Source organism: Carassius carassius, chromosome 17, assembly GCF_963082965.1.
Source record: "Carassius carassius chromosome 17, fCarCar2.1, whole genome shotgun sequence".
In the NCBI taxonomy this organism is placed as follows: domain Eukaryota; kingdom Metazoa; phylum Chordata; class Actinopteri; order Cypriniformes; family Cyprinidae; genus Carassius; species Carassius carassius.
In genome coordinates this window covers 23,807,386-23,828,119 of record NC_081771.1, presented here as the reverse complement: position 1 = coordinate 23,828,119, position 20,734 = coordinate 23,807,386, and positions in this window count along the sequence as shown.

Here is a 20,734-nt window from a genome sequence, read left to right as displayed (position 1 = left end):
GTTTAAGTGATCTAATGTTTAGGAGCCCAAACTAAAACAAAAAAATGTTTTGTTCATTTATTTAGCATTTTTCTGATCATGGTCAGATTTTTAGATCTAGAGCCTGCATTCAATTTATAATTTGACCTCACTATTTCAGGAACAGACACAGTCCGCAGAAACAAGAGCACCAGGGAAACAGTGAGTGTGCACTTTACCTTCAGCCAGGGTAGCACGATGGACGATCACAGCGTCACGTCACATTCTGTCTAGCGGAGAGGGAGAGGTCCTCACCAGGGGCCTGGCTTGCATCTTCCTCTGCAGGTGTACCCAGGGTCAATGGTGTCCTGGTGCTGGAGTTAAGGATCTAAGAAGATCACATCCTGGGTGCATCTCTGTTCAATTCAATTCAAATTTATTTGTATAATGTTTTTTATGATACAAATCGTTGCAAAGCAACATTTTGTACATATGTGAGGAATGTAAGGGAAAATAATTTAAAGACGTAATCAAACAGACGAAGATTGCTTTTAACAGCAATTATTATATAATGCTATCAAACATATGGTGGTTCAGTATGTTGTTTCAGGGTTGGCATCATCTGAGGTCTTCTGAGGGGTTGGCAACATCTCTTCTCAGGTGTTCTGGATCCAAACTGAAACCTGTGTAAATCCTAGTTACCATGCCAGTCCCGTGGCAAAATCAGAGAAACAAAAAGAGACATAATTAGCGTAGGTGTTGTTACAACCAAGTAAAATTAATTTGTTTAACCCAAGCTAAAGAATAATAATGTACATTTGATCAGATATAACTGCAGTCCAAGATTATGAGATGCATTATTTAAATGCTTGGCCAAAGAAATCTGTCTTTAATCTAGATTTAAACAGAGGGAGTGTGTCTGAACCCAAACATTATTTCTTGACCTGGTAAGGACTCTAGCCGCTGCATTTTGGACTACCTGTAGCTTGTTTATTGAAGATGCAGGACAACCACCTAGCAATGCATTACAAGAGTCCTGTCTAGAAGTCATGAATGCATGAACTAGCTTTTCTGCATCAGAAACAGGTAATATGTTTCATAGCTTGGCAATGTTTCCAAGATGGAAGAATGCTGTTTTTATAACAAGGGAAATATGATTTTTTCAAGTTGCTGTCTAATATAACACCCAGATTTTTGACTGTAGAGGAAATAACAGTACATCCGTTTAGTTGCAAATTGTAATCTATGAGATTCTGTGTACTGTTTTTTGGTCCAATAAGTAGTATCTTTGTCTTATCCGAATTTAATAGGAGAACATTATTGTTCATTCAATCCTTAACATTTTAACACACTCTGTTAGCTTAGATAATTTAGAAGTTTCATCTGGTTTTGTTGAAATATATAGTTGTGTATCATCAGTATAACAGTGGAAACTAATCCAATATTTTCTAATAATATTAGCAAGGGGCAACATGTATTAGAGTTGTAATCGGGCCTTAAAAGTTAGGCCCGACAGGACCCGAGCCCGACGTGTACATTTTGATTGACAGCTTTTTAAAAGCCCGAACCCGTTTACAGCCCGACATTATTCAAATGTGTGCACACACACACAGCTCTTTTTCCTTCTGTCAAGAATGAGTCATTTATACATGTTTTAACATAATTTATTCATAACTAACGTAGACTAGACCACTTGGAAGTTGGAATAAAGAAATAAAATAAGTCCTCTGTAACATCTCAACATCTCAGCACTTTAAATAGGCATAGGCTCATTTAGCCCGTAAATAGACCAACGCACCAATAAAAACGAGTCTTTTTTAACAAATTAAATGAAGATACATTTTTTATTAAGATGGGTATTTGGCAATAACGAAATTAAGATAAAAGCTCTGCCGGATTTGCTTCGCCACTAGCAGCTGACATTTAATAAAAGAATAATGCCAACATTAGCGTAAATACTCTGTCCACATTATGCATTATTTAGTCATCATTTGAAAAACCTTTACTCACAGAGATTAGGCTAAGCCTACATGTTTTTGTGGAGGAAAATGATTGAATCCACTGTAGATGTCTTAAGCGCATTCCTGCGCTCGCTGATGGTGCGTCATTATTCACTCATTATTCTCATTATAAACATGGTCAAAACTTTTCCACAACTCAGACTTTGCTTTAGTTGCTGGTGCAACCAAAACGTAATCGCCGGAGGCAAGCCTCCATTACACCTACTCAGCATCCATTTTCGCATCTTTCTCACACTAATCGAAACACATCACATGACCGTTCGTTTACCTCGCAAACCGGAGCGCAAGCCCGAGCCCGGCCCGGCCCGGACCCGCGTAAAATGATATAAATTAAGCCGAACTCGACCGAACCCGTCGGGTCCTATCGGGTCCCATCGGGTTCGGGCAAAGATCTTCAGGTCTAACGTGTATATTGAAAATAGCAGAGGACCTAGGACAGATCTTTGTGGCACTCCATATTTTACTGGTGATAAATGAGATGACTCCCCATTTAAATAAGCAAAGTGGTAGCGATCGGACAGGTAGGATCTAAACCATCTTAGAGCCTGCTATTGAAAACCTGTATAGTTTTGTAATCGATCTATGAGTATCTCATGATCTATGGTGTCGAATGCATCACTAAAATCTAGTAACACTAGCAATAAAATGCAGGCTTGGCCTTACGCAAGAAGCAAATCATTTGTAATTTTAACAAGTGCAGTTTCTGTGCTACGGTGGGGCCTGAAAACTGAAATTCTTCATAGAGATAATTGTTTTTGCAGAAAGGAGCACAATTGAGCAGACTCAACTTTTTCTCAAATTTTAGACATAAATGGAAGATTTTAAATGGGTCTGTAATTTGCCAGTTCAGTAGGTTCTAGTTGTGGTTTCTTAAATTAGCATTATTTTTGGCATAATAAATAATGCTATGTTTAATAATGCTGTAAAAAAATAATTAAATAAAATATAAAATAATGTTAATTTAAATGCTCCAAAAGTTTACTTGCATTTGTTAATAAGCTGTGAGGGTGAAAATTACATGTAAACAAACCATGCTCATCGCTGGTCTGTCATAGGGCTATAGTCAAGTAAAATTAAACCACTGATTGCCTTGATTTCGCCAGGTGAGCTAAAAGCAGACTTCATGTAGTCCACCCAATTTAGAGCTAAATCGTGGCTACAAATAGACCATTTCATGAAAAGACACTTACAGCTTTGTAGTTATTGACACTGCGAACATGATGGGATATCAACCATCTTATGGGCTGCCTATGGTGAACCAGATTTGACTATAAGTGGGCACAAATAACTGACTATGAGCTAAATCATTGCTACGTAGAGACTACACAAAGGACATGTGAAAGAAATAAAACCAAACACCTTGTAAATGCTGTTGACTTTGCTTACATGATGGAATATCACACATCTCCCAAGTTATTTTGCCAAAAAACAACATGTAACCAAATTTAAGGTTATTTGGGCTAGAAGGGGGTTCCTCTTCAGGAACTCGAGCTGCGTCGAGAATGAATGGGGAACGTGTCCAGCGTGACATCTCTGAATAACGTGTATAATCAGTCCAATGGAAGGGCGAGACGTCATAGGCGGGTGACCTCAGAGACCAGGAAGCATAAAAGCATGAGCGGCGAAGCCGGTAATCAGCCTTCTGTTTTCAGCAAGCGCTCTGTGTGTGTGTCAGTCGCAGTCTTATTTAGTGTCGTTTGTCCACTGATAAACTCCATTGTCAAAGCTTCAATCAAGAGAAGTTTTGGGCGAGAGCAGGCAGCGTTCAGGCTGTGTGTTTTCCCTGCCAGAAAAAAAAGGTAGGGACACACGCAGCTCGTGTGTTGTCTGCTTGAGAGTGAAGTGCGCAGTGTCAGCTCTCGAGGGAGTTGACAGCTGCGATGTGAGCGTTTTGCTTCACTCTCAGAAGGCTCTCTTTGAGGAAGGAGCCTTCAATGGCGTTTCTCGCTGTGCCAGCCCCGCTTTCGCCGAGGCGGAGCGGTGGTTGTGCTTGCGGGATTCGCTTTCGGATCTGCTGGAAGGGATGTAAGACGGGAAAGTCCCTATCTTCTTCCTTAACCACCAGATCCGGCGTCCGCTCTCGGGGGTTCGGAAGCCCGCGTTTGCGGTACTTTCTCCCCGATGAGAGGACGCGATGCGCTGCCTGTCTTTCTCTGAGAAGATTGATGTGGAAAGGCGTCGGAAAGGCGCCGATGAGCTCGTCAGTTGCACAAGCATCAGTTGCACAAGCACCAGTTACCCAAGCATATTATGCCTAATATTATAATAAGCCGCATTAATGAAGAGTGGAGCTCACGCAGTCGGCTCTAATAGAACAGAAGTAGACTCTCTCTGAGGACGGAGGCCATTGAGGTGGTCTCTCCTTGGGTTGCAGAGTCCGGGTCCTACAGCCGGTACTTCACTGTTTCGAGGAAGATGAGGTGTTGTGTTCTTTTTTAGATCTGTGCTTTTTGAACCGCTCAGTCATGGGGCTGAAGTTCAGCAGGCCTTGCACTCTCACCCCACACTTTCACGACTCAACCACATTGACGATTGGTTGATATTAGCTCAATCAGAGCAGATGACGGTTCGGCATCAAGGTGTCGTTCTCGCTCACATGAAAGAGCTGGGGTTAAGACTTAACACCAAGAAAAGTGTGCTTTCTCCAGTACAGAGAACCACTTATCTGGGCATGGTGTGGGATTCGACCACGATGCAGGCACGTATGTCACCTGCTCGGATCGAGTCAATCTTCTCTGCAGTTGTGAGAGTGATAGAAGGCAGGTCACTCACTGTCAAGCAGTCTCTGAGATTGCTGGGTCTGATGGCAGCTGCGTCCAATGTGAATACTATTGGCCTGCTGTACATGAGACCCCTACAGTGTTGGCTCAAGACCAAGGGGTTCTCCCTGAGGGGAAATGCACTTTGCATGCTAAAGGTCATGCGGCGGTGCCTACGTGCCTTAGACATGTGGAGAAAACCTTGGTTCATGTCTCAGGGCCCTGTGCTGGGAGCTTCTTGTCGCCGCGTAATGCTAGCAACAGACGCATCCCTCACCGGCTGGGGTGCAGTCATGCGTGGCCACCCTGCCCGCGGTCTGTGGAGTGGCCTCCATCCGACATGGCATTTCATCTGCCTTAGGATGCTGGCTGTCGAGCACTACATTACTTTCTCCCAGACCTAAGAGGTCACCATGTGTTGCTGCGCACCGACAACACAGCAGTGGTCTCTTACATCAACCACCAAGGAGTTCTGCGCAGATCCTTGTGTGGTCCCAGGGTGAACTCCTCTTACTAAGAGCAGTCCACATTCCTGGGCATCTTAATATGGGAACAGACATCCTGTTGAGGCAGGGGCCGAGGCCCGGGGAATGGTGGCTTCACACCGAGGTGATGAAGCAGAGTTGGAGAGGTTGGCCAGATTCGGGTGGATCTGTTTGCGACTCGAGACACATCACACTTTCCCCTCTGGCTTCCTCTGACTCATCCAGCTCCACTGGGGCTAAACGCCATGGTAAAGACATGGCGGAGGCTTCATCTGTACATTTCCCCCCCGACTGCTCTGCTCCCGGGAGTTCTGGAGAGAGTGCGCCGGGACTCCGGCTGCTGTTAGTAGTCCCGTTCTAGCCGGGCCGTGTATGGTTCCTGGAACTGATTTCTCTTTTTGACGGCACTCCATGGGAGGTTCACTTCAGGAGAGATCTCCTCTCGCAGGCGGAGGGTGCACCCCTGCATGGAGCTTAGAGGCTGAAGGTGCGGTCTCTGAGGAGGCACAACTCTCAGCTTCCGGTCTCTCAACCGAGTTTGTTAAGACCATTCTCCAATCCAGAGCTCCCTTAATGAGGAAACTGTATGCCTTGAAGTGGAAGCTTTTCACTTCTTGGTGCGGAGACCGCCAGCTTGACCCAGTTAACTGCCCTGTTGGTACAGTGCTGGAGTTCCTGCAGGCTCTCTGCAGGGTTGACCCACTCCACTCTGAAGGTCTACGTGGTGGCCATGTTGGCCTACTGCGCCCCTCTCGGTGGCCAGTCAGTGGGCAGAAGGCCTCTGGTTACATGTTTCCTCCATGGTGTGCTGAGGCCTCTGGTCAGAAGAAGCTTTCCTAAGCCTCGAGTCCTCTGATCTCCCCTCTTCTTGGGGTCAAGACTCACTCCTTCTGAAGTTTGGCCATTGAACGGGTTGTCTCCGATTTCTGTCAGGCTTCTTCTCCTTCTCTTTCTTTAGCTGTGCTTTCCACACTAGGCAGAGATCAAAGTCTGGCGGCGTGGGCATTCTCATTCCCCATTCGTCCTCGACGCAGCTCGAGTTCCTGAAGAGGAACGTCTAAGGTTACGTATGTAACCCTGGTTCCTCGAAGGAATGAGACGCTGCGTCGCAGTGCTACACTTCTGGCATCTCTGGCCGGCACTTGCTTCATCCTTTGAGGCTGATTACAGGCTTCGCCGCTTATGCTTTTATGCTTCCTGGTCTCTGACGTCCCCCGTCTATGACGTCTCGCCCTTCCATTGGACTGATTATACACATTATTCAGAGACATCACGCTGGGCGCGTTCACCATTCGTTCTCGACGCAGCGTCTCGTTCCTTCGAGGAACCAGGGTTACATACGTAACCTTAGACGTTCCATTTTGTCGGACTGTATTGGCTCTATAGCTAACCAAGATGGTGAAATGATGGGTATTGCTTGCTTGGTTTAAGCTGGTCATGTGCTGGTCCTAAGCTGGTCCTGAGCATGAGCTAGTTGGTCCTGTGTCAGAACTCTGTCATCAAATCAAACATAAAACCTGACTGAAGAGAAACCGACAACTTCTGTGGCCTGTTTAAAATACGTTAATAATTCTGTCTCATATTGTTTTATATTATGTTTTGGAATTTGAAAATTATTCAAATATATTAAACATATACATATACATACAGTGGCTTAGTAGTCCACAACACAATATAAATTTAAGATACAAGATAACAACAATGCAGAATCAAAAATGGCCATGGCTGAACATATTGGTCATATAAATATTTGTAATATAAAAAAAAATTGCCATTTCATTCTAGCCACCCCAGCCTAGCGCAATGAGCTCACCTGGCAACTAAACTGTGTTATAGACGCAATTCACAGAGCAGTAGAGTGTTTGGAGTCAGAATAGGAAAAGCTGCTGATTTATCTGAGTTTTAAAAAATATATATATTATTTTACAAGACAACGATGGATTTTATAAGCATTTGGAGCACAACATTGCTTGAGTGTACTCTAGATGCTCATGAAATCCACCTTTCAAATACAGAATATGTCATCCTGCCATTCCCAATCACCTACTCAATTCAAATAACAACTCATGAACTCAGGTGCACACCGGCTTTCTAAAGAGGTCAAATGGCAGAAGATTCCGTAGATGGGAAAGTGGCCACAAGAGGTCGCCAAAGCCCAGTTTTCAATTTAATAATAAGGCTACACAACATAAAGTAAATACGCTTAATAAGTGAAGGAAAAGAGAAGTTTTCTCATTTTTACCTATCAGTGGAGTATAAATGACACAAAGTACTCAACCGAATTAGACTTGAAAGGCTTTTGGAAGAGCAACTTAAATACTAATGTAGAGCAGCTGATTTGGCACATTAAACCTTTCAATGGTTTATGTTTAATGAAGAGGAAATATGCTAATTTACAGACTATGAAACATAGGATGAACCCTGTTTAGGGTAACCAATTAATAGCTACAGCACAGGTTGCCAGCTGTGTACTGTTGCTTTGAGGCTCCTCAAATGTCCCACACTTCCCTGATCCAGTGACATGACAGTGATCAAAAAGAAACCTGATGAAACTTAAGTTAATGTAAATTTAGAGACACAATTTTTTTGTCTTTTTTTGTGCATTTGTGAGCTTAAAAGTTTTGAATTACTCAAAAAGGCTAATTAAATACAGTGTATGGCTAAATCATTACAGTGTAAATTATTATATTATTGTACTTTTTTTTTTCGTGTTACTGTTTCTGACTTTATCAAATAAATGCAGTTTTTGAAAGCATAAGAATGTTCATTCAACAACAAGATATCATTAGTTAATGCATCAAAAAAAGACCTAATAATGAGCAATTAATTTATTACAGTATTTTATAAACTTGTTAATGTTAGTTGATAAGAATACAACTGTTTATTAAAGTCCATGCTGCGTCATTATGTTCAGTTTAGCTTTAGTGTTGTTTTCATGGACTCCTATGTTTCATTCATCAGTTGTCATGGTTATTCATTATGTTTTTAATTAGAGCTTACTTTCAAGTTTACTTTGCTTTATTAAACACACTTAAATTTGATTCTTCACAGTCATTGGTCTTTACTGTATGGAGCCCCGCACATGACATGCAGGAAAAAATTGTAGGCTAAATCATGTTTACGATTTACTAATTCATTCCTTCACTGTACTAAAACGTGTACACAACTATTGCATTCCCTCGATTTACTATTTCGTTCACTTGATTTATAAATTGTGTGCACGATTTACTATTTTGTTTCCTCGATTTGCAAAATCGTGCCCACGATTTAGCAAATCGAGGGAACGTAATAGTAAATCGAGTGCACATTTTAGTACAGTGTGGGAACAAATTAGTAAATCGTGGGCATCATTTATTTATTTTTTCTTGCATGTCATGTGCGGGGTTCCGTATAACTATGACGTCAGCTCAGGTAAATTGAATAATATTAAAAGTTACAACTTTTGATTCCATTAAAGCAGTGAACCTTAATTTGGCTCGTGAGATCCACTTTCCTGCAGAGTTTAGCTCCAACCCTAATGATAAAAATAAACATAAACCTTCCTGTGATTTCCTAATGATCCCAAAGACAGAGATTAGCAAACTCCGGTGTGTGTAACAATGTGATTGCTATTTGCTATTAAATGCGCTGTGTGAAGTTCGCCACGAGAAGATAACGTGCTAGCGAAAAAGCGAGCCCTGTTGCGCCGACACAAGCCTCAACAGATAAAATGGATGGCACACTTGGATTAAAACCACCGCCGACATTGATGCTGGACTCGAGCAATCTGGCAAAGACATGGAAGTCATGGAAAGAAGAATTTCAGCTGTATCTTGATCTAACAGAGGAGTCGGAAGGCACGAAGGTGAAACTTTTCTACTATCTGGTAGGAGAAACCGGTAGAGAGTTATGTGAAACTTTGGTGGGCTCATCAACGGAGGACAGGACTATAAAGCTATTGTTGGAAGTATTTTATCAACACTGCAACCCAAAGCTAAATAAAACAGTTGAGAGATATCATTTCTTTATGAGAAATCAAGGGACTGATGAAGGGTTTGACAAATGTTACTGAACTGAAAATGCTCGCTAGCACATGTAATTTTGGTGACATAAAAGACTCTCTAATCCGTGACAGGATTGTGTGCGGTACAAATAGTCCAAGTTTGAGAGAGAGACTGTTAAGAGAGGACAATTTGACGCTGCAGAAATGTGTCCAGATTTGCAGGGCTACCGAGTTGTCCAGAGAGAACAGCAAAACCATAGAGGGAAAAGCGGTGAAGGAAATTCACGCTTTGAAACCGGTACCCACACACAAAAGACTCAAGGATGACAAGTGGAAAGCTGACATTACCTGCAAATTTTGTGGAAAGAGACACGAAAGAGACAAACAAAAATGTCCAGCTTATGGGAATACCTGTTGGAAATTTTAAGAAAAAAGCTAATCATTTTGCAACATTGTGCAAGTCCAAACGTCAATGTGGAAAGGTTGTGAATAATGTAACAGAAACTGAGAGTGAGCAGTATGAGGACATCTGCAGATTACAGATCTGTATCATCTGTATCATGTACAGAGATGTAATCAGAGCATTACAACTGAGTCTGTGAACAAAGTTACAAAGAGCCTGGACGGGCAGCCATCTTAACTGTTTGCAGGTATGCTGCTTGGAAAAAACATAGTCAAATTTCAGTTGGACTGTGGTGCAACGTGTAACATTATCCCTATAAACTTTGTGAATCCAGATGTTCAAATTGAGAAAACAGACCAGGTACTTATTATGTACAATAAAAGTACACTGAAACCAGTAGGCAAGTGCCATTTGAAGCTGAGAAACCCATGTAACCAAAAGCTGTACAGACTGGAGTTTATGGTCGTTGATGCACACTCTGCAGTACCGTTACTAGGAAACAAAGCAGTCCAGGGGATGAAACTGGTTAAAGTACAATCTGAGAATATCCTGATTGTGGATAATGTTGTGACAAAGACACACAGTGACGACACAAGCGTGCAATGGACAATGGAAAAAATAACAAGTGAGTTCTCAGATGTTTTCACAGGTGATGGTTGTCTGCCAGGTCGCTACAAGATAGAGATTGAGTCTGGGGTGGAGCCAGTAAAACTGCCGAAGCGAAGAGTACCAGTGGCAATGATGGGACCACTGAAGGAGGAGCTAAACAATCTCCAAGAACGAGGTATAATCACACTGGTAGAACAAAGCACTGACTGGATAAGTAGTCTGGTTGTCGTAAAGAAATCCAGAGGCAAGTTGAGAATTTGCATAGACCCCAGACCATTGAACAAAGCCTTAAAGAGGAGTCACTTCCCTCTGCCCACGATTTAGGATATTTTGCCGGAGCTGTCAAGATTCAAGATTTTTATTCATCACATACAAACTTATATATAGCATATATAACCAGCAGTGAAATGTGAGTCAGGTCCACTCCATGGACAGTGCAATTATTAAAGAAAACAACACAGATGAAAATATACATAAATATAGCTATGTTAGAATGAAATAAAAGTAAACAATAAAAATATGATCATAAGAGGTATATAGGGCTGCTGCTGTCTCTTCCTGAAGTCCAGTTTTGCTCACATTCAGAGAGAGACAGTTGTCGTGGCACCATGATGTTAATTTCTCTACCTCATCCAAGTATGCGGTCTCATTATTGTTGTGAATGAGGCCCAGAACCACAGTATCATCAGCAAATTTGATTATAGATGTGGAGCTGTGCGAAGACACGCAGTCATGTGTATAGAGAGAGTAGAGCAGGGGACTCAGGACACAGCCCTGTGGGGCTCCTACGTTCAGGGTGATGGAGCTGGAGGTGTACTGGCCTCGGTTCACCACTTGAGGTGAAGAATTCAGGCCGAGGTCTATGAGTTTAGAAGCTAGCTTTAAGGGGACTATAGTATTAAAAGCTGAGCTATAGTCAATAAATAGCAGCCTTACATAGTTCCTGTTATTGCTGTCAATGTGTGTGAGAGAAGAGTGCAGGATGTGAGAGATGGCATCATCTGTGGATCTGTTTGGGCGATAGGCAAACTGAAGAGGGTCCAAAGTATCCGGTATGGAGGAGCAGATGATGTTTTTAACCAGTCCCTCAAAGACCTTCATGACTATTGATGTGAGGGCAACTGGACGATAGTCATTCAGACAAGAGGGTTTATTATTCTTAGGCACAGGGATGATGACAGATTTTTTGAATGAGGTGGGAACCACCGATGTAGCAAGTGACTCATTAAAAATGGATGTAAACAAACCAGCAAGCTGATCAGCACAGGACCGCAGAACACGGCCAGAAATCCCATCAGGTCCGGCTGCTTTTCTTACATTCACTCGCTTTAGTGCCCTCCGAACCTCATCCTCCGACACGGTGATTGCATGATGATCGCTGATCTGACTGCTGCTTCCTGACACGCTGATCGGCAGACTCACACTGCTTAGATTGCTTTCAAAGCGGCTGTAGAAAGTGTTTAGCTCGTCAGCCAGCGACGGATCTGCTCTCACCTCTGCAGAGGATTTATGTCCAAAAGCACAGATGGTCCTTAGTCCTTGCCACATGCGTCGGGAGTCATTTAGCTGGAAGTGTGACTCGATGCATTCCCTGTATCTATGTTTGGCGGCTCTTACTGCGCGTCGGAGAGCATAGCACGATGCTTTGTACTCGCTCATGTTTCCCGACAGAAGACCGGCGTTGTAAGCAGCAGAGCGTTTGTTTTACTGCTGCACGGATTGATATGTCCACCCACGGTTTCTGATTTGACAATGTCCTTATAGTTATTGTCAATGTCAATGTCACCTTTATTTATATAGCGCTTTAAACAAAATACATTGCGTCAAAGCAACTGAACAACATTCATTAGGAAAACAGTGTCAATAATGCAAAAATGAGAGTTAAAGGCAGTTCATCATTGGATTCAGTTATGTCATCTCTGTTCAGTTAAATAGTGTCTGTGCATATTGTATCCGTAGCTTGTTCGGCTAGCGTGTTTACAAAGCTTAATGCTACATCCGTGAACTCGCTGACGTCAGATGAACTTGTGCGAAACATGTCCCAGTCTACGTCATCAAGAGCAGCCTGTAACATTGCTTCTGATTGGGCGGACCATCGCGTCACCACCCTCTGCACCGGGGGATCTTGAACGAGCCATTGTTTATATTCCGGTGTGAGGAAAATGGCAGCATGGTCCGATTTGCCGAAAGCCGGTAGTGAGCGAGCTTTGTAGGCATTCTTAAACTGAGTGTAGCAATGATCCAGTGTATTCGGTCCTCTGGCTGGACAGGATACATGTTGATAAAAATTAGGCATAACTTGCCTGAGTTTGGCTTTGTTAAAGTCCCCAGCAATGGTAATAGTAGCGTCAGGATGTTTGTTGATGTTGCCGCTGAGCGCATCGTGAAGCTCAGACAAAGCCAAACCGGTGTCTGCTTGTGGTGGGATGTAAACAGCAGTTATTGATTGATGAAAACTCCAGAGGCAAATAGAATGGGCGGCAAATAATGGATAAATGTTCCAGATGAGGCGAGCAGGAGCGCGACAGAGTGAAGATATTCCTGGGGTCACACCATTTCTTGTTAATCATGAAACACACTCCTCCGCCTTTGGATTTGCCGGCCTCGGCTGTCCTGTCCATCCGTAAAACAGAGAAGTTTTCAGACGGCGTTACAGCAGTGTCCGGGACCAAGGTCGTGAGCCATGTTTCAGACAAACAAAGGATGTTACAGTCCCTAATGTCCCGTTGGAAACTTATCCTGGCTCTAAGATCATCCATCTTATTCTCCAGAAACTGGACATTGGCGAGCAGAATGCTCGGTAAAGGAGGGCTGTGTGCTCTTTTCCTCAGTCTGTTGGGAATCCTAGCATGTTTCCCGCGGTGTTTCTTGATCCGTCGCCTCGGGTGGTTATTCAGGTGGCCATTGTTAATCTCGCCGTTCTGGAGAATCTCAGATGGCCACGATGGGTTGGAGGATAAAGTGTCCTGAAACAGGTCAGTGAAACGGTGTCCAATGTCCAAAAGTGTTTCTTTGTCGTATATGATCAGTGCAGAGGTAATGTGTGTAAAAACAGAAAGCAAAAGTAGGTAAAAAAGTAAATAAAAACATAATCTAAGCGGAGCGACCTGGACGGCGACCGGACTCGGCGGCGCCATCTCCACAAAAGCAAGAGTGTTCAGGGGTCTATGATGTTAAAATGGCTTCTGGCATGTCCAATTGGATGACCCATCAAGTTATCTCACCACGTTTGCAACACCTTACGGGAGATACAGGTGGTTAAGAATGCCTATGGGAATAAGCCCAGCACCTGAGGTTTTTCAGAGAATGCTAAACCAGGCATTAGAAGGACTTCAAGGCATACACATAATCACAGATGACATGCTAATAACTGGGGAAGGTGAAACACTAGAAATGGCAAGTATAGACCATGATCAAAAACTGAAATTGTTCCTTGACAGATGCAGAGACATATCAAGCTGAACAAAGACAAATTCAGACTCAGGCAAAGTGAAGTGCCATATATTGGACATCTTCTCACATCTGAAGGTCTAAAAGTAGATCCAGAGAAAGTACGGGCCATAAATGAAATGCCGAGACCAACTGACGTGAAAGGGGTACAGAGAATTCTAGGCATGGTGAATTATCTGTCTAGATTTTGCGGACATCTTTCAGATCACTGTGAAGTGCTCAGGCAGCTGACACACAAGGATAGTTTGTGGGACTGGTCTGAGGTGCACGAACAAGCATTCCAGAGCATAAAAGATCTCATAACCAGGGCACCTGTACTGCGCTATTACAGCCTCAAAGAACAGTAGTCCTACAGTGCGATGCATCTGAGACAGGCCCGGGTGCAGCATTGTTGCAGAGTGGAGAGCCTGTTGCTTTTGGTAGCCATGCATTATCACTGACTGAACGGGGTTATGCCCAAATAGAAAAAAAATGCCTAGCCATAGTGTCCGGCATGGAGAAATTCCATCAATACAAATATGGACGGAAAGTGATTCAGTCGGACCACAAGCCTCTTGAGAGTATTGTTAAGAAACCATTGCTGCATGCACCCAAGAGACTTCAAAGGATGTTAATGAGACTCCAGAAATATGATTTTATCATTAACTATGTTCCAGGAGAGCTGCTGTTAGCAGATGCACTGAGTCGGGCGTACCTTGAGGACACTGCACAGAAAGTATAAGTAGAGAAAGAGATAGAAAGTGTTAACATGATTCAGTACCTGCCAATATCTGAAGAGAGACTCAAAGTAATCAGAGATGAGACAGCAACTGATGAGACACTCCGGATACTGATAAAGACAGTAAAAGAAGGATGGCCTACGAACAAGAGAATCATACCAAACAAAATAGTTCACTACTACTCAATCCAGGATGAGTTATCTGTGCAGGATGGTATTGTGTTTAAAGGTGAAAGAGCTGTGATGCCAGATGCACTCAGAAACGACATGATACACCGAATTCACTCTGCACACCTTGGTATTGAAGGATGCTTGAGGAGAGCAAGGGAATGCCTCTATTGGCCTGGAATGAGTGCACAGATAAAGAGATTGAAAAGTGTGAGATGTGTAGATCACTGGAAACAAAACAACAGAAAGAGTCACTGTGCCCACACAAACTGCCTGAAAGACCATGGTCCAAGGTGGGCACAGATCTGTTTGTATTCAACAATCGTGACTATCTCATCACTGTGGATTATTTTTCAAATTTCTGGCAGGTGGATTACTTGCCAGACACAAAGTCTTCTACGGTGATTAAGAAGCTGAAAGCTCATTTTGCCAGGCAAGGCATACCTGACATTGTGTTCTCAGATAATGGGCCCCAATACATGTCAACTGAATTCCAGCATAAAACATCATCACCCACTCATCCGCAAAGTAACGGGAAGGCAGAGTCTGCTGTCAAGACAGTAAAACGTCTGATGCAGAGAGCCAAAATGTCAGGGCAAGATCCATACCTGGCGATATAAGATCACAGAAACACTCCATCGCAGGGTCTGAATGCAAGCCCTGCTCAGAGACTGTTAAGCAGGAGAACACGCACACTCCTCCCTACTCACAACAATCTGTTGAAGCCAAAAGTAGTAGACACCACACAAAAACTGAGACTAAATCAAAGACGACAGGAAATGTACTACAAAAGATATGAACATCCTGAAACCAGGTGACCAAGTGAGTTCTGATGAGAAAGAGAAGGTACCTCAGACACACAGGCCATCAAGATCAGGTCATGAAACAAGAACAGTTTGCTGAGAACAACAGACAAATGGAGCATTTTGTTCTGCCAAGTGGTGATACAAAACCTACGGTCACTACCAGAGCAGGTCAGATTAGCGTAAAACCAGAGTATTTGAAGGACTATGTTACATAATTAAACATTTACTGATTCTTATACCCTCTCTTTTTGAAAAAAAAAAAAACCTGACATGTTCTGCAGGCTGACAAAAGACTGTCTTTAGAAATCATAAGCCTATAAATTAGAGAAGAAAAGAAAATGAGGGGAGGGGGAGAAATGAAAATGTTTTGAAATGTTCAGACAGACACCATGTTCAGATGTAAAGATAAATATACGTTGTTGCAAATGTGAAAGGAAAAAAAAATGCTGTTCAGTAAAAGCATAGTCACAAGCATCTAGCAGTGGTCTGAGTTATTCACTCTAGAGAAAGAATGAGAGTGAAACAGTGTGTTTGATTAGGGTTAAGGAAAGAGGATCTCTTTTTTTTGAGGATCGCTGCTTTAAAGGGAGGTTTATTCCATTATGGAGGGTCATAGAGCTCTTAGATTTCATAAAGGGGGCTTTCACACTGGCAGTTTAGTGTGGAACGGGGCACGGTTTGCATGAAAAATTGCTAATGTGAACGCTGTCATCGGACCCTGGTGCGCACTGAGGTACCGAACTCGAGACTACCTGGAGAAGGTAGTTCGGTTGCTCCCGAGCTGTGGCGCGGTTCGCGTGAATGTGCAAGCAACATGGACACGGTGCGCACTTGATCAAGAAGAAAAGTATCCTGCGCATGCGTAACACTGTCGATATCATTGTTTCCTCAACACACGAGAGAGCCGAGGTTGATTCCACACACTCCTAAAAGTCAAAATAAAATTAATTAAAATTAAATAATAAAAATAATAAAAAGAAATTGTGCGTAATAGCATCAAAATAACAAAAAAATTACAACTATGCTCAGTCATGTTTTGTTCTCCATGCGTTTCTCGTGTGCGTTTGCGATGACGTAAGGTGACTGCAAAAGCACCTGGGTTTGATACAACTATTGAGTGTGAAAGCAGACCAATTGCGGGCAGAGCAGGGAACAATCGTGCTTGGACCGCAGCAAACGAGCCCAGTGTAAAAGCCCTCAAAGATGATGAATGAAGGTCTTACGGGTTTGGAATGGCATGAGGGTGAGTAATTAATGTTAGAATTTTCATTTTTGGGTGAAGTATGCTGGATGAAATGTTAAAATTTAAAATTAATCCTAATTGAAGTTAATGTTAATAACTGATGTTAACAAATGGAACCGTATTTATCTGTATTTTTTTTGCACTAGTTATGTGCATGTTGACTTAAGTATATTTTTCTGTAAAGCTGTTGTGAAATAATGCACTATGAAAAATGCTATACTAAACAATATGCCATATTGTATAGTGCTATATTTTTGTCAGGGTTATGTAACTGTCTGCGTATGTTGTTGCTCCCTGTGACCCAGTTTCTGTCTCTGTTAATTGTGTTAATTTGATTCCAGGTGTGTCTAGTTCTTACCCAATTATCATTTTTAAAAGCCCTAGTCCTTTCAGTCAGTGTTTGTCTGCTACGTTCCCCTTGTGAATGGATTATTAAAAGACTGTGATACTGAAGAACTCTTCGTTTCCTCGTTCCTTGCTCTCCGAATGTATTGTGACAGAAGAACCGACCGAAACGGTTACCTCCATTTGTACCCTCCATTTTGTTTCTCTTTTTTTTTACTCCGTTTTTTGTTTCCATTGTGTTGTCCCAACGTTCCCCTTACTCACACGGAGGTGTGAACTTGAAGAGCTCCACCCACTGCATCACGGCTGAGGGTTAGCTGAGTATGGCACGGTGTAGGTGCCAAAACGAATAGGGGAGGGCTCCAGCCCCCGAATCCAATTCAGTGCGCCCTCCAGTGCCCACTCCTTGAAAATAATCTGCCCTCCCACCCGCTCCAGCCTCCTCCACCGGTGTCGTCTGGCTCCACCTTGTTGCTTCATACCACTGGCTCCACTGGGCTCCTTCCTCCCGCCAGCTTCACCTTGGTCCTCAATCACTTTGGCTCCACCGTGGATCTCTGGATCTCCGCCTCCTTCTCATTTGCCAGAGCCCTCGGCTCCACCCTGGCCCCCTGGATCCTAGGCATCCCACTGGCTCGTTGGCTCTACATCTCTGCCTCGGGCTCCATCTGCTCCACCGCCATTGGTCACCGCCCTGGAGTCGGCGGCCATCACTCCTCCATGGCTCCTCCCACCGTTGGCTCCAGTGTGGGCCGCTGTTATGGCTATGGCCTGGGTCCTGCAGTGCTCCTTCTGCTCTGGGTCCCTCCTGTCTCGTCTCTGTCTCTCCATGGTCTCTGTCTACCAGCCTCCTCCCAGATATCCATCCTCCTTTGGAACCTCCTCCCATGAAAAAAAAAAAATTATATATATATATATATATATATATATATATATATATACTTCTTACTAGAACCAGGAAGTATGACCATAGCCCGGTCCTGTCAACACTGCACTGGCTCCCTATCAAACATCATATAGATTTTAAAATATTGCTTATTACTTATAAAGCCTTGAATGGTTTAGCACCTCAGTATTTGAATGAGCTCCTGTTACATTATAATCCTCCATGTCCGCTACGTTCTCAAAACTCAGGCAATGTGATAATACCTTGAATATAAAAATCAACTGCGGGCAGCAGATCCTTTTCCTATTTGGCGCCTAAATTCTGGAATAACCTACCTAACATTGTTCGGGAGGCAGACACACTCTTGCAATTTAATTCTAGATTAAAGACCCATCTCTTTGACCTGGCTTAGACATAAAATACTAATGTGCTTTAACCCTCTGGTGTCTAAGGGTATTTTTGGGGCCTGGAGAAGTTTTGTCATGCCCTGACATTTGTGCTTTTTTCAGTTTCGTTTAAATATCTAATTGGGTAAAGTCTAATCTCACTGTAATCAGCACAAACTGGGCTATAATAATATGTGAAATGCATGCATGTACATGATTGTATTTTTGAGAAAAAAATGTTATGCATAGTTAGTGTAAAACTAAAAATGTTAAATCACTTGAATAAGGCCATAAAACACATAAAGAACAATGGTTCCCGGGATTTTTGAGAACTGGAGCTTGTAGCCTAGAACTTTTCTTTCTAAATGATGTGAAAATCATCTTGTTTACTCACTCACATAAAACAATATATTGATTTAATTTTTCTAAGACACCTTTTGTTGGTAAAAGTCATATGCGAGTAGGCGTCAACTATCATGAATATCATTGTGATTTACACCTGAGAAAACAAAGGCCCGCATAATGAGCTGCATAATGAGCCTTTCAGTCATCTGTGCCACTGAGAGGAAAGAGTTACAAGAAAGAATGTGAGAACAAAATAAATCTATATAATTTTATGTTTGTAGTTTATTTAGAATATATTTAATTATCCCACAACATACTTTAATATCCACTTGGGGGAGTAGTTAAACAGTTTATCAGGAACAATCAAAGCTGACTTTCAAACAAAGTTTGCATCATTACTCCAGTCACACAATCCTTCAGAAATCCTTTTAACAATCTTATTTTCTAAAAAAAATCATAAACATATTCAGAGGACGCTGTGTGCATTCAAGTTCATGGAACCTAGAAATGAGAGAAGGAACTTCTAAACCTGCTAACTCTTACATCATGGCATTTCCTAAAGGGGGTGATAAATGAATGACTAATTAACTTTTTCTATATTATTAATTACTGCTTTCACTGGAGCCTTAACTTTTTCACCTTTGCTAATCAGCACACGTTGCTAATGTATGTGTTATTTAGCATCTCTTGAGCTGGGGGGACTCTTTCAGCTGAGCAAGCATTCTAAAGGAAATGGTCTGTTAAGCATCACCACATAGTTCATAGAGCAAGAAACTGGTTACACCGTTTAGTGGATTGGCTTGTATATGAAACTCCTTCCCTGTGTTTGAGCTGAGCATTCCACTCACAACAAATCAGGTCTGAATCTGCTCTATCAGCAGAAATAACTCGCATTACTGCTTATTTTAGGGCTTTTATATCTCCTTATCTCTGACTTTTATGTCTGTAATGGGTTACAATGCAAGGTCAAATGAAGTACAAATGAATGCAGGTGTTTCAAGGTTATTTATTTACAACAGGTCTGTGTACTTGTTTTAAATATTTTATTTACAATTCACACTTAATTTACTGTGTGGAAGTGCTTCAGTGTTTAAGTTAAATTTGCTGTAAACCATTGAGTTTGTTTGAGCAGATTTCCATACTGCCTATAAAGCAATGGAAAATTCCCAAGGAACATACAATAGCATTGGGAGTTGAATCATTGGTAACGCATCACATTTTATCATTATCTGGGGTATCCGCATACTGGAACCCACAAGTATCTATAGTAATTTTGTTAATACACAACAGTGAGTGTGTATTATCCAGTTTATTTGTGGCAATGAACAGTTATTGCAGTAAAAGTATAGAGTCTATTGGAAGAAAAAACATTCTTTATAAAAACAGCTCATGCGTCGAGATGTTCAGATGCCAGAAAACGCCTCAAGGTTACGTATGTAACCCTGGTTCCTTGAAGGAACGAGACGCTGCGTCTAGCGCTTTGTGGAACGTCCCTGACGAGACCGACTCTGAATATCGTGTGTAATCCGTCCATCGGAAAGGCGTGACGTCACGGGCGGGGTGACGTAGCGACCAGGAAGCTATAAAAGCACGTGCCGTGCAGCTGGCTTCAGCTTCGAGTAGGGAAGCAAGCGCCGGCAGGGGTGCCGGGAGTATGGCTTTGCGACGCAGCGTCTCGTTCCTTCAAGGAACTAGGGTTACATACATAACCTTGAGGCGTTCCTTTTCAGGAACTCGAGCTGTGTCTAGCGCTTTGGGGAACGATGTGCCCATGCTGCCAGACTTCCAAATCCCTGCCTAGTGTGTATCCGAAGAGCACAGCTAAGGCGGGAGAACAGAACAGCCCGGAGTGGCTCGCATATCAAGATCATAGAATCTGACAAATGTAGAGGGCGTGGACCACCCCGCAGCGTTGCAGATGTCCAAGAGGGACACACCTGCTGAGAAGGCCTTAGAGGCCACCATACCCCGAGTAGAGTGAGCCTTGGCCCCCAAAGGAGGGGGAAGACCAGAGGACTCATAGGAGACGTTGATAGCCTCGACTATCCAACGACTAAGGGTCTGCTTGGTGGCAGGAGAACCCTTGTTAGAAGGACCGTAGCAAACAAGCAATTGGTCGGATTTTCTCCACAGGGCAGCTCTGTGGACGTATGCGTCCAGTGCTCGCACT